Source organism: Lactuca sativa, chromosome 2 (genome assembly GCF_002870075.4).
Source record: "Lactuca sativa cultivar Salinas chromosome 2, Lsat_Salinas_v11, whole genome shotgun sequence".
Taxonomy (NCBI): domain Eukaryota; kingdom Viridiplantae; phylum Streptophyta; class Magnoliopsida; order Asterales; family Asteraceae; genus Lactuca; species Lactuca sativa.
In genome coordinates, this window is record NC_056624.2 from 44,630,871 (window position 1) to 44,646,395 (window position 15,525).

General features: G+C 38.3%; 1 pseudogene; it reads right to left on the reverse strand.

Annotated features, from left to right (window-relative positions):
* Window positions 1-3,228: 3,228 nt before the first annotated feature.
* LOC111887169 (AUGMIN subunit 2-like) lies at window positions 3,229-15,307 on the reverse strand (annotated as a pseudogene).
* Between the last annotated feature and the right edge of the window lie 218 nt (window positions 15,308-15,525).

Consider the following 15,525-nt stretch of genomic DNA (forward strand, 5'->3'; position numbering starts at 1 on the left):
TGCATTCACTTGTGGAAAGATCTCCTTTTTTTCACAATCAAATTTCTGAAACCTCTTTAAATAATTATCATCGAATGTGACATAGTAGGTTTCTTCAATCTTCTTGGATCTTTTGTTCATCAGCTTTCACATCAAATTTGTTCCTTTGTTCTTTAGAGTTGAAAATGAGACACCTGGAACCAAACAAATGGAAAAAGTTAACGTTAGGTTTTCATTTGTTTATGATTTCATAAGGAGTGACAGAAAATCGCTTGTTGAGGATTGATCGGTTTTGGGTGAAGCATACAGTTCCAATCGCATCGGCGCAGAAGTAAAGAGGCAGATTCGCAAAAGAAAGCATGGTTCTCACAGATTCACACAATGAGTGATTTCGCCTTTCAATGGACTCATTATGTTGTGGAGTATAAGGAGCAAAAAATTTGTGCGATACTCCTTTCGTAGTTAGAAATTCTTCAAACACTTGGTTTTTGAATTCCAACCCATTTTTGCTGCGAATTTTGCGAACCAGCTTTCACAATTGTAACTCAATCTGCTTTATGAAGTCTTTTAACTTTGGAGTGGCTTCGACTTTCTGCTTAATAAAGTACACCCAAGTGAAACAAGAAAAATCATCTACAATAACTAGAATATACTTATTACCACCAATACTTTCAATCACAGAAGGACCACAAAGGTCGATGTGTAGAAGTTCGGGTGGTTCAATGTATTTCGTATTCACTACAGTTGGATGGCTCTTCCTGGTTTGCTTCCCCATTTCGCATGCAACACATAGATGGTCCTTGTCATATTTTAAGAGAGGAAGACCTCGCACGTGATCACCAAGAACAAGGTTGTTGATATCTTTGAAGTTAAGGTGTGAAAGTCTTTGATGCCATAACCAACTATCATCTGTAGGTGCTTTCGTTAGCAGGCAAATGGCAGGCTTCCCTCGGATAGGATTCATATTCAGTGGGTACATTTTGCCTTTGCGTTTTGACTTTAGAAGCACTGAATTTGTCTTTTTATTAATGATTTCTGATCCTTCGTCATCAAACAAAACTTTGAATCCTATGCCAAAAATGAACTGTGAAACACTTATAAGATTGTGTTGCTGTCCCTTTACATATGCCACTTTGCGAATAGAAAATTCTCCATTAGTGATCATCCCATATCCTTTACTCTCTCCAAGTGAGTTATTTCCGAACTTCATTCTTCCACCATCTTTCAGTTCTCTTTAGTCTCACAACTCTTCCTTCCTTCCTGTCATATGACGTGAGCTGCCAATGTCGATGTACCATTCTGAGTCAAACTACTTGTCACATATTACCAATGAAAGTTAAGTAGATTTAGGAACCCAAAGTTGTTTGGGCCCTCGGGAGTTTTTCACAGGAAAAGAAATAGAAGGATCAACTAGATATGTACGTTTTATTAAGGTTGTTTTATCTTTCTTTGTGATTTTAAAAACAGTAATCCTGTTATCTTTTATGTTCGCATCCTTGGTGGAAGGTTTATTTTTGTTTAGTATAGATTTGCTGTTTAACACCCTTTTGCTTAAGATTAGCTTCAGATATTTTCAGAGAAACTTTAGGGTCTGAAACTGTCTTTCCTTTGCCTTCGACGTCCTGTGAAGCCTTGACTGAATGCAAAACATTCTTGTTAGAAAAGAAGTGAGAGTTAGATTTCTGCGCAGGTTTCACATGATTTTGAAAAGGTGGTTTCTGAGAAACTTTTTGATGTGAGACCTTAGTGACACGATTTTGTTGAAAGGTATTAGGTTTCACGGATGAAGAGACTTTCACATTTGGACTAACTTTTTCTTTACGAACGGAATTTGGATTCTTAGACTGTTAGAACAGCTTTTTTCTTGAAGATTCTTGTTATATCATGCATCCCTTTGGCATTTTTGAGCTGCGAACTGCTCTGAGGATTTGTGAATATTGGCCCCGAGCTTTAGCTTTTTGGTAGGAGTTTTGGTCTGAACTGGTGATGTATCACTCAGAACACTCTTAGATCCACTTGGACTTCCCTTTTTTTAGCTTGAATTGACATTGTTTAGGGGTTCTGCTATGTATCTGCTCTTTGTTCTCCACGAGGTCATTTCAAATAAACCTTTTGTTTCATCTGCATTAACGATTGGAGCATACCGAAGTACTCATCACATCCATCTTTGTTGTCATTATTGACCATGGACATGAATGCAGCTGTTTGATTTTTGTCCAGTCCTTTAGTTGGAAAAACTTGATTAGGAACAGTTTGGACTTTAGGAAAAACAGTCGCTTTCACTTTTAAAACTTCAGGTTTATTTTTAGAAATACGTGAGAACTCAACTAAATCTTCAGAAATTAGGACTTTTTTAGGGACAAGTTCGTTTTTAACAAACTCAAAATAGTCAACCTCAACCTCTACATAGATTTCAATCATATCACTCTCATCATCAAATTCAAAAACAATTTCAACATCAAGTTTGTTTTCTGAATTTAACTTGGTGCTTAAGGAGTCAAATTTCTGAACGGTTTGGGATTTGGTTTGCTCTTTGTCTTTTTAATCCAAAAGTTGCATGAGCATGTTTTTGTGATTTTTGGACTTAAGGAATGATTTGATTTTGTCTAGTCCAATTTGGTACGTATCTGAAGTTTCATCAGATGAGACAATGGATTCGCACTCGTAACAGTCAGCATCAATTTCACCCTCTTTGAATTCAAGGAAGGGTAAAACCATTTTGTGAATTTTGTCACCAATCCCACAATTAAGATGCAACTGAGTGACACTGAAGTAAAGTCTTTTGGCAATCAAACAAAAAATATTACGTTGTTTTAAAAGACTCAAATTATGACTTTGTAAATAAATCGACTCATCCTTAGAATTAGATGAATCATACTCAATCTTCTCTATCCATATGCGTCTCTCCTCACTCTTTGACGAAACCCTGATGATTTGATCGGTTAGGTTAGAGTTTGTTAAACGAGTTCTTTTTAAACTGTCACTAAAACTTGAAAAAGTGTATCTTAAGTAATTTAGTTCAGTTTCGTAACGAGACAAGGGTATATTTAGAGTTTTGAGAATAGAGTTTAACTCGTTGTTGACCTGCTCGCACTCGCTTATTTGCTCCGGAATATTTTGCACAGCTAAGCAATTGTCAGAAACATGGTCGCCATTTGTAGCATATCCTCTCAGTCCTGACACATCATTCGTCAGCATCAAGAACCTCCCTCCAGAATGTGAATCTTCTTCCTTCACTATGAAATTTATTCAATGAATAGGCCTGTGAACCTCCTCATCTTCGAAATCAGTGGACCAGACTTCAACCCTGCCTAATTCATCTTCAGCATTGTTTTCCTACACAATCAAAGTAGGCTTATAGTTATCAACATTCTTTTTCTTCTTTATCTCCTAAATCTTTCAAAGATGGTATGTCTCATTGTCTTCTCCTTCTTTTTTCTAGTTCAACCTTCGCAGCATAAACTCCTTGGCTAGGCGGTTTTTTCCATGACAGTAGTTACGATCATAGCCAGAGTCACCTACGAGCTTCTTCTCCTTCTTGTCCTCTTCTTTTTAGGAATTGTTTGCACTGTCCTCTTTTACCTTCTCAGAGTTGTAGCTTCCCTACCAGTTTTGGTTCTTGTTCCTGCTAAAGTTATTTGCGAACCTCCTTGGGTTAGACACCATCATTGCAAACTCTTCTTTTGAAAGTTTACAATCAGAGAGCTCAAAATCCGAATCATCATCTTCTGTAGCCTTCTTACCCTTAGCTACAAGTGCCATCGAACCTACTCCAGAAAAAAATTTCCCTTCTTTTGTCACTTCCTCTTCATGTGACCTTAGGGTAACAACAAGCTTAGCCAATATGTAGTTCTTAAACTGCTCATGTGCTTTTATTGTAGAAACAACAGCCTACCATTCAAACCTCAGATCATTCATGAACGTGACCTTTTGCTCAATAAGCTCACATCCAATCTTATGTTTCATCGTCCTACTAAGAAGATGATTATAGCGATTGAAGGTCTAATCTAAACTTTCTTCAGGAATTTGCACAAAGGCTCCAAACTCTGACAACAGTAATGTTTGAGTGGAATGCTCCAGATCAGCGTCAGTAGAGTACAATTCCTTAAGCCTATCCTAGATACCTTTTGATGTGTCATATGAACTAACCAAAAAAAAGGTGTTTGGCGGTAGGTCAAACCTAATAATCCTCGTTGCCTTGACGTTGATAATTAACTTATCCTTCTCATCTTGTGGAACATCCTTCACTTCAAGAAGAAGCAAGTTATAGTCAACTTGAGTTTTAATTACTCTCCTTGTAAAAGTATGAGCAAATGTTCCACCTGTGATGGTATCCCAGATCAGATAGCGATTGTCTTCCAGGCCAAGGACGTAGTCTTCAAAATTCAACGCCCATGCTTCATATTCATGATGGGTTTGAGCCATAAGAACATTCCTATGTGCACATGCAAACCCTAATGCTTGGATCTAGGTTTCTCTAATGAACATGCTTTTCATCCAAGACTTGCAAAACCCAGATCTATGATATACAATTCGAAATTGACAAGACAAAGTAGATCTAGATGATTACCTCTTTCTTGGAAGCTTGAATCTTGTTATCCTTGGAGCTTAGAGTCACAATTGTCACTCCTCTAATGGCTTACAAACACCAAGAAGCAAGAGGATGATATGGAGAGAGGTTGAGGGGATAAAATCGACTCTAGGAACTCCTTAGGGTTTCTGGTAGCCAATTTCTATATCCCCTGGGTCCTTTAAATACATGAGCTGCTAGGGTTATAGCCTGAAACCCTAATTGGATTACTTAGGCCTTAAGCAATCCAGGATCCTTCTAGATTAGGGCTTGGATGATTTCAAGGAGCCCATGAACCTTATTTTCGTCCACCCCAAGATCCATAAGGATCCACAGCCCAAAACCAACTATCACACAATTGACAGTTCTAGTCCCCTTTATTTAATTAATCTCTTTTAGCCACAAAATTAACTCTTAATTAATTCTTGTCTAATATTAATTAAATTGTATGATTTATCTTTTAATATATTAATCATATAATATATTGATAAATCATAATAACCTCTTTATTCATAAATCATCCTGTAATATTGCTCTGGTGAAGGCAACCTAAAAGGACCATGCACCACCGGGTCAATTGCTTACCAAATATAGTTACGAGCTTAGACACTAATCCAACAGTCACCCACATGGATAAGTCTAGTAACTATAATGTAAGTATATTCCGATTAGCAATCGTAGCTCTCAAAGACGTTGTCGTAATCAGATCTTATTAGTAACCTGTCCTTTAGATAAGGGATCGTACAGTCCTCTGTTCTAGATATCGTGCGGACAATCACATGGAACATAGTTATACTTATCGTCCAACATTTCGGTTTTCTCGATACCAGATACATTTGACATAGAACTTAATTGAACACATCAATTCAGTCCTGACCGGGCCCGACACATAAGTCAAATCAAATCATCGAGGGGCCCAGATATCGCTTTTACACTCTTAGGATAAAAGGAACAGATGAACTTCGACTTATATGCATTTACTATTCAGTAATCAAATCATACACAACAATGCGTTTTATAACATCAAGTTATTGATGTGTTTTTGCATTATCAACGCACAACCAATTAGCAAACAATAAACCATATATCTTGGTTTTAAGACCATATGATCTTATCGTCTTGCGATCACTTGTGACAAATTCCATGAAGTGATTCCAGCAAGCTCGAGTTTATTCCAATGCTCAAAACTTGTTCATAAGCACTCATGAACGTTGTAGCAAACCTTTGCTATGTCTAATGCCTTTCAGAAAATCTACACACCAATTCATGACAATCATGATTCATACCTACTTCCAACATATGAATGATTGTGGACTATTCGAATAATTCGATTATTCTTAAATAGCTCAATTATCCAGGAAGTCAAAACATGCAAAGTGAAACAATAGTTAAACGATTAACATAAGACAGTAACTTTACTTATAAATAATACTCCTTTATTTAATCATCAAATGTCAATTACATTTATCTATTACACATTTCTAAACTATCTAATCTAAACTAATATCGTCCTCTGACGATACCCTCTTTACTACGAGGAGTCCTTCTTCTACCCGATGTCGAATAAATTGATATTTTATGTCGATATGTCGAGATCTACCATGATCCCTCGGTTCCTTGGTTAAGGCAACCGCTCCTTCATTATCACAGAAAATTTCCATAGGCTCCTTTATAACAGGTACAACTCCAAGGTCTCCAATGAAGTTCTTCAACCATATCGCCTCCTTTGACGCTTCGCTTGCTGCAATGTACTCTGATTCGCACGTTGAATCAGCTATGGTTTCTTGCTTGGAACTTTTCCAAGTCACTGCTCCTCCATTAAGGTAAAGACCTAGCCCGACTGCAAACGATAGTTGTCCCTGTCGGTCTAAAAGTTGGCGTCACTATACCATCGCACCTTTCAGTCGTCACTCCCTCCGAGGACTAGAAACCATTCCTTGGTCCTCCGAAGGTAATTAAGAATGTTCTTGACTGCGGTCTAATGTGCTCTACCAGGGTTCCCTTGATATCTACTGACCATGCTCAAAGCGAAGGCAACATCAGGGTGAGTACAAGTCATAGCATACATAATCGAGCCAACTGCGGAAGCTATGGTACTCGGCTCATTTCTGCTATCTCGACTTTGGTACTCGGGCATTGAGTCTTACTCAACTTGGCATTAATTTGGATTGGTAACTCTCCCTTCTTTGAGTTTTCCATACTAAAACGTTTTAGTACTTTCTCCAAGTAAGTATTTTGACAAATTCCTATTAGTCTCTTACTTCGGTCTCACACTATCCTTATTCCCAGAATATAGGAGGCCTTTCCGAGGTCCTTCATAGTGAAGCACTTACTGAGCCAGGACTTAACTTCCTGCAGTGTCGGGATGTCGTTTCCTAAGAGTAGTATGTCATCGACATAGAATATGAGGAAGCTAACTATAATCCCATTGGCTTTGACATATACACATGATTCATCTTCGCTTCATACAAACCCAAACTCTTTGACTTTCTCATCGAAGCAAAGATTCCATCTGCGAGATGCTTGCTTAAGTCCATAAATGGACTTCTCAAGCTTGCACACCCTATTAGGATGCTTCGCATTGACAAAACCCTCTGGCTGAGCCATCTAAACATCCTCAGCTAACTTCCCGTAAAGGAAAGCGGTTTTGACATCCATTTTTCATGTTTCATAATCATGAAATGCAACAATGGCCAACATCACCCTAATAGACTTTATTTTGGCAACTGGTGAGAAGGTCTCATCATAGTCAACTCCGGGAGTTTGAGTAAAACCCTTCGCAACCAATCGCACCTTATATGTGTGCACCTTCCCATCCATGTCGGTCTTCTTCTTGAAGATCCACTTGCACCCAACCGTCTTACGTCCGGGCACATGGTCAACCAAATTCCAGACTCCGGGCGTGCCATGGCTTCCTTATAGCTGGTTGGTTCATCTAAATTTATTAGTGTACTATCACTAATATACGTGTCCGCTTCTGTAGTAATATGAAAACCATATAACTGGGGTTGAACTCTAACTCTTTCGGAACGTCTAAGAGGTAAGGACTCGTCAATCAGTTCAACTGGAGTTTCCTCCTTGGGTTGAGCGCCAGCGTTAGAGGTTCGTTCATCGCTCGACTCTTGAATCTCTTCAAGATCAATTTTCCTCCCACTGTCCCCTTGGCTTATGAGTTCTCGCTCTCGAAAAACCCCTCTCCTTGCAATGAAGACAACATTGTCACTCGGTCTATAGAAGAGATATCCAAAGGATTTCTGTGGGTAGCCGATGAAAATTCACCGCTCACTACGAGGTTCGAGCTTGTCGTGAGTCTCTCGTCTTACGAAAGCCTCGCAACCCCAAACCTTGATATGTGCCAATGAGGGAGCTTTCCCTGTACACATCTTGTGAGGTGTTTTGGCAACCTTCTTTGTAGGGACCGAGTTAAGGATATGGGCGACAGTCTCTAAGGTATACCCCCAGAATGAGATAGGTAGTGAAGCACAACTCATCGTGGAACGAACCATGCCCAACAAGTTTCGATTACGCCTCTCAGCCAGACCGTTCAATTGCAGTGTCCTAGGTGGCGGCAATTGCGAAACTATTCCGCATTCCTTGAGGTAGTCATGGAATTCAAGACTTAGGTACTCTCCTCCTCGATCGGATCTAAGCATCTTGATTTTCCTGCCCAATTGATTCTCCACTTCTTGTTTAAACTCTTTGAATTTTTCAAAGGTTTCTGACTTGTGCTTGATTAAATAGATATGCCCATATCTACTATAGTCATTGGTGAAAGTCACATAGAAGCGGTTTGCATCCCTTGTGGTGGATCTAAAGGGCCCACACACATCGGTGTGTATGAGATCCAATACACCCTCACCCCTTGCACAAGTGCCAGTGAAGGGTGACTTGGTCATCTTTCCAAGTAAACAAGAGTCGCACACGTCATCATCCCTAAGGTCGAATGACTCCAACACTCCATCCTTTTGGAGTTGGGCTATGCGTTTCTTGTTGACATGTCCAAGACGACAATGCCACAAGCATGCTTTATCCATACTATTGGAAGAATCCACACACAATACATCATTTCCTAGGTTATCTACAACCATAACAGTTTCATAAATTCCATTACAAGGCAATGCTTCAAAATACAAAACACCATTTAGATAAGCATAAATCGAACCTTTCTCATTATCAAACGAATATCTAAATCCTTGTCTAAACAAACCATGAAATGAAATGATGTTTCTTGCCATATCTGGCGAATAGCAACAATTATTTAAATCTAAACCTAATCCATTACTAAGAACTAAGGAATACACTCTAATCTTGGTGCAGGCGACGATCTTTTGTTCCCCAGGATTAGATTTATTCTTCCACTCTCCACATCCCTATGTCTTCTTAGTCCCTGCAAATCAGAACATATGTGAAAACCACATCCTATATCAAGAACCGAAGAAATAACATGTGATCAATCATTAGAGTTAATTGTGTAAATACCTGCGAAAAACGGCTTGATCTTCCCATCCTTGATGGCTTGCAGATATTCCTGGAAGCTTCTCTTCCAATGCCCTATTTTGTAGCAGTGGTGGCACTCTGCCTCCTTTGGGTTTGAGTTGGGCTTAGCAGAACCAACTTTGGTCCCACTAGAAGAGGTACCATCTTTGGATTTACGCTTGTGGTGGCTCTTGGAGGGAGCCTTCCTCTTCTTGCCCCTCCCTTGCCCTATGGCCAAAACAGGAGCAACGGTTGGAGTGGGAGTTGATGCAACAAACTTGTCTTTGAGATTGCTCGCAGCAGTTCTAAGCAATCCTTGGAGCTTGCTCAAGGTGACCTCTTCCTTATTCATGTGATAGGTCATGCGGGATTGGTTATAGCAGGGAGGCAAGGAGTGAAGGATAATGTCAATTGCCATCTCTTCATCGAAGTTAACATTCAACTTCAGCAGACGATCGACATATCTTTGCATCTTTTGCAGATGAGCGGTAAGGGACTCTCCACTGCCCATTTTTGCAGTGATCATCGAAGTGATGATCTCATACCTCTCTTGCGTCGCACTTTGGTGGTAACAGTCCACCAAGTCTTGATGCATCTCATAGGGATAGTAGTCCTCATAGGACTTTTAGAGTTCAGCAGTCATGGTCACTAGCATGATGCAATGGACTTTCGTAGCATCACGTTCATGGGCCTCAAAGGCAGCAATCTCTTCAGGAGTAGCAGTGTTGATGTTCACCTCCTTCAGCTCCTTATTGAGGACATACTCTTTGTCCTCGTAACGAGTGACCATTCGGATGTTACAGATCCAATCATTGAAATTGGACCCGTCAAATATCACTCTCCCACACAAATTCATGAGTGAGAACGAGCCGGAGGAGTTCGAGCCAGAAGCATTGTTGTTTGAGTTTGACATCTGAAATAGAAAAGAACAAAGTTTGATTAGAAATGAATACCTAATTAAACACCCAAAAACAGAAATTAGGGCTAGGACCCAACAACATTATTTACACATTAGAAAAGGGATGTCGTAATCTAACACGCAAATAATTTGAAGGTAAGTGAATGACGATTCACTAGTTCTTCACAATGAAAAATAAATAAAAGTTTTAAATGTGTTGAAAAACTCCTAGATTCCTTTGAGATTCATTGAACTTTTCAATGGCATGTTAAAATATCGATATGCCCTCTAGTTTTTGACTGGGATGCCGAGGATCACAAAGCGGGTGTGAATAACCATGCAAATATACACGGTGTCCTCACTGTTACAGTCACCTATTCGATGTGCCAGTTAACCACACACGCCCCATCGAACTATGACAAACAATGAGTCACCCTTTGCCACCTTTTCTTAGAACCAATTAGTGTGCCGGTTAACCACACATGCTCCACTAACTTCTTAGCAACGGTACAAAGTGTAATTTCATGGGATTGTATCAATTCACTTTGCCTAAAGTAAGTAAGATTGGGAATTAAAAAAAAAACATTTAGTTACTTTGTATAGATTCATTATACTTAATGAGGAGAGGATTGCCCTATCCTACCCGTTCGGCTAACGACCCTCCACCAGTCAAGCAAGCGGTGGGTGTGAGTGTACACCCATTAAGCGCCATTTTATAGGCAGCAACCTTATACCCACCTTATAGACCGGCTTCGTGAATAAGGCCTACTAACGGTAAGACTAGCATTTTAAATTATACATATATATATTTATTAAGCTTGTAATAATATAATAGTGTAGGGTTGAATTTTAAACTAGTATAATTCTAGTGTTTGAAATTTAAATTATTCAAAATTAAACTTTTAATCACAAAAATTAAATTTCAAAACTTGAGGGCAAGTTTTTGAACCTTTTCAAAACACTAGGGATCAAACAACAAATAATTTGAATTAAACAATTAATTTCATAATTATCTGTATTTGACCTAGTCAATATTTCTAGCAAGATAATTCAATAATTAATTCAAATAATCAAGTATTATCAAATAAGGAAATTATTATTTAAACAATTGGTAATTATCTTTTGTTTTGATGAGGATATTGATAAAAAAGTAATAAATTCGGATTTTATTAGACTAAAACTATTTAGGTAATTATCCACAAGCAAAACTGCAAGAAATCCCAAAATTCCCTCTGTTCGACGCTCTGACTCGCCGAGTCCCCATATGGACTCGTCGAGTTCATCCTACTCGTCTAGTCCACAATGGGACTCGCCGAGTTCATCAAGCAAAGAGCAAGAAAAGACAATTTTAAGCAAGAATCAAAACACAAAGCATCAAATTCAAGAGAAGCCAATCAAGGCTTTGATACCACTGATGGGTTTGAGCCATAAGAACATTCCTATGTGCACATGCAAACCCTAATGCTTGGATCTAGGTTTCTCTAATGAACATGCTTTTCATCCAAGACTTGCAAACCCCAGATCTATGATATACAATTCGAAATTGACAAGACAAAGTAGATCTAGATGATTACCTCTTTCTTGGAAGCTTGAATCTTGTTATCCTTGGAGCTTAGAGTCACAATTGTCACTCCTCTAATGGATTACAAACACCAAGAAGCAAGAGGATGATATGGAGAGAGGTTGAGGGGATAAAATCGGCTCTAGGAACTCCTTAGGGTTTCTGGTAGCCGATTTCTATATCCCCTGGGTCCTTTAAATACATGAGCTGCTAGGGTTATAGCCTGAAACCCTAATTGGATTACTTAGGCCTTAAGCAATCCAGGATCCTTCTAGATTAGGGCTTGGATGATTTCAAGGAGCCCATGAACCTTATTTTCGTCCACCCCAAGATCCATAAGGATCCACAGCCCAAAACCAACTATCACACAATTGACAGTTCTAGTCCCCTTTATTTAATTAATCTCTTTTAGCCACAAAATTAACTCTTAATTAATTCTTGTCTAATATTAATTAAATTGTATGATTTATCTTTTAATATATTAATCATATAATATATTGATAAATCATAATAACCTCTTTATTCATAAATCATCCTGTAATATTGCTCTGGTGAAGGCAACCTAAAAGGACCATGCACCACCGGGTCAATTGCTTACCAAATATAGTTACGGGCTTAGACACTAATCCAACAGTCACCCACATGGATAAGTCTAGTAACTATAATGTAAGTATATTCCGGTTAGCAATCGTAGCTCTCAAAGACGTTGTTGTAATCAGATCTTATCAGTAACCTGTCCTTTAGATAAGGGATCGTATAGTCCTCTGTTCTAGATATCTTGCGGACAATCACATGGAACATAGTTATACTTATCGTCCAACATTTCGGTTTTCTCGATACCAGATACATTTGACATAGAACTTAATTGAACACATCAATTCAGTCCTGACCGGGCCCGACACATAAGTCAAATCAAATCATCGAGGGGCCCAGATATCTCTTTTACACTCTTAGGATAAAAGGAACAGATGAACTTCGACTTATATGCATTTACTATTCAGTAATCAAATCATACACAACAATGCGTTTTATAACATCAAGTTATTGATGCGTTTTTGCATTATCAACGCACAACCAATTAGCAAACAATAAACCATATATCTTGGTTTTAAGACCATATGATCTTATCGTCTTGCGATCACTTGTGACAAATTCCATGAAGTGATTCCAGCAAGCTCGAGTTTATTCCAATGCTCAAAACTTGTTCATAAGCACTCATGAACGTTGTAGCAAACCTTTGCTATGTCTAATACCTTTCAGACAATCTACACACCAATTCATGACAATCTTGATTTATACCTACTTCCAACATATGAATGATTGTGGACCATTCGAATAATTCGATTATTCTTAAATAGCTCAATTATCCTGGAAGTCAAAACATGCAAAGTGAAACAATAGTTAAACAATTAACATAAGACAGTAACTTTACTTATAAATAATACTCCTTTATTTAATCATCAAATGTTAATTACATTTATCTATTACACATTTCTAAACTATCTAATGTGAACTAATATTGTCCTCTGACGATACCCTCTTTACTACGAGGAGTCCTACCCGATGTCGAATAAATTGATATTTTATGTCGATATGTCGAGATCTACCATGATCCCTCGGTTCCTTGGTTAAGGCAACCGCTCCTTCATTATCACAGAAAATTTCCATAGGCTCCTTTATAGCAGGTACAACTCCAAGGTCTCCAATGAAGTTCTTCAACCATATCGCCTCCTTTGACGCTTCGCTTGCTGCAATGTACTCTGATTCGCACGTTGAATCAACTATGGTTTCTTCCTTGGAACTTTTCCAAGTCACTGCTCCTCCATTAAGGTAAAGACCTAGCCCGACTGCAAACGATAGTTGTCCCTATCGGTCTAAAAGCTGGCGTCACTATACCATCGCACTTTTCAGTCGTCACTCCCTCCGAGGACTAGAAACCATTCCTTGGTCCTCCGAAGGTAATTAAGAATGTTCTTGACTGCGGTCTAATGTGCTCTACCAGGGTTCCCTTGATATCTACTGACCATGCTCAAAGTGAAGGCCACATCAAGGTGAGTACAATTCATAGCATACATAATCGAGCCAACTGTGGAAGCTATGGTACTTGGCTCATTTCTGCTATCTCGACTTCGGTACTCGGGCATTGAGTCTTACTCAACTTGGCATTAATTTGGATTGGTAACTCTCCCTTCTTTGAGTTTTCCATACTAAAACGTTTTAGTACTTTCTCCAAGTAAGTATTTTGACAAATTCCTATTAGTCTCTTACTTCGGTCTCACACTATCCTTATTCCCAGAATATAGGAGGCCTTTCCGAGGTCCTTCATAGTGAAGCACTTACTGAGCCAGGACTTAACTTCCTGCAGTGTCGGGATGTCGTTTCCTAAGAGTAGTATGTCATCGACATAGAATATGAGGAAGCTAACTATAATCCCATTGGCTTTGACATATACACATGATTCATCTTCGCTTCATACAAACCCAAACTCTTTGACTTTCTCATCGAAGCAAAGATTCCATCTGCGAGATGCTTGCTTAAGTCCATAAATGGACTTCTCAAGCTTGCACACCCTATTAGGATGCTTCGCATTGACAAAACCCTCTGGCTGAGCCATCTAAACATCCTCAGCTAACTTCCCGTAAAGGAAAGGGGTTTTGACATCCATTTGCCATGTTTCATAATCATGAAATGCAGCAATGGCCAACATCACCCTAATAGACTTTATTTTGTCAACTGGTGAGAAGGTCTCATCATAGTCAACTCTGGGAGTTTGAGTAAAACCCTTCGCAACCAATTGCACCTTATATGTGTGCACCTTCCCATCCATGTCGGTCTTCTTCTTGAAGATCCACTTGCACCTTAAAAACATGATTTTTTTTTCATTTAGTATTTTTATAAAATTGAATGAAAAAATGATACCTGGTGGGTGAACCTTCCGTCAGGACTACCAAAATCTGCATAAATGCCCTCATAGCCATAGAAAGATTGTTATAGACATACCCCCCAAACGGATGGTGGTTCTTTAAAGTTTTGAGTCCACTGAAAATCTGCAACAGATGTAGATGTTGTTAGAGCACCATAATAACTAGCAACCTTCATCAATATTTCGGAGAATTGTTTCTGTAAAATGTTGAATATTGTTAAACATAAAATTTTACTTGATATTAAAATAAGATGTTTCAAAGTATTAAAAGATTAACCTGATATTCTACTTCCACAGGAATGTAGTCTAAAGAATATGGCTGTTAAAGACGGGTAATAATTCGGTCCTGAAAGTCAAATAAAGAACAAATGAGAAATCTCAAAAAAAGTGTTTGAAAAAAAGATTTGAGAGAAGGCAGAAAATGTATTGTTATTATTATTACCTTATTCTAGATAACATCTTTTAATATAGTAGTGATTCTTAATAAATTTTCTATCTTTTTCTCCATTTCACTTACGTGTGTCAAGTGTGCAACATTTTTATCTTCCTGAAAGTGCAAATGAAATCAGCATTCACCAAATGTAAGTTGGGATTTTTTTTTCCTTTTGTTTTTTTTACAAAAAATAAAATTCTAAAATCAATATAGAAAGATTGATGACTTCACCTTGCGGCCATGAAGTTCCACTTGCAAAACTGCAATTTTTCTTTGTACATAGGTAAGTTCCCTCAAGACTCGTATCAAATCATCACCTTTTTCACCTCCACCTGATAAATTCAGCAAGTCTTCCTAAACAAGAAAATAATTTTTTTAGGGTAATGCATGGAGTCTAGTATTTTGAGAATATTAAGTAACAAGTGATGATAAATTACTTCTTCTGTTAACTTCAAAGATAAGCACATAAATGCTTATAACTCATAAAAGCATTTGAGGTGTTGCTTTTAGCAAAAAGAACCAAAATCCGCAAGTTTTAGTTGTCCATGAGGTCCTATCAATAGATTATTTGGTTTCATATCCTTAAAAATAACATCATTAGCAACTTGAAGAAACATAAGCCACCAACACAAGCAAGGGTTATTTGGTTTCATGTCTCCAGATCTCCAATAGACCTTGAAAGACA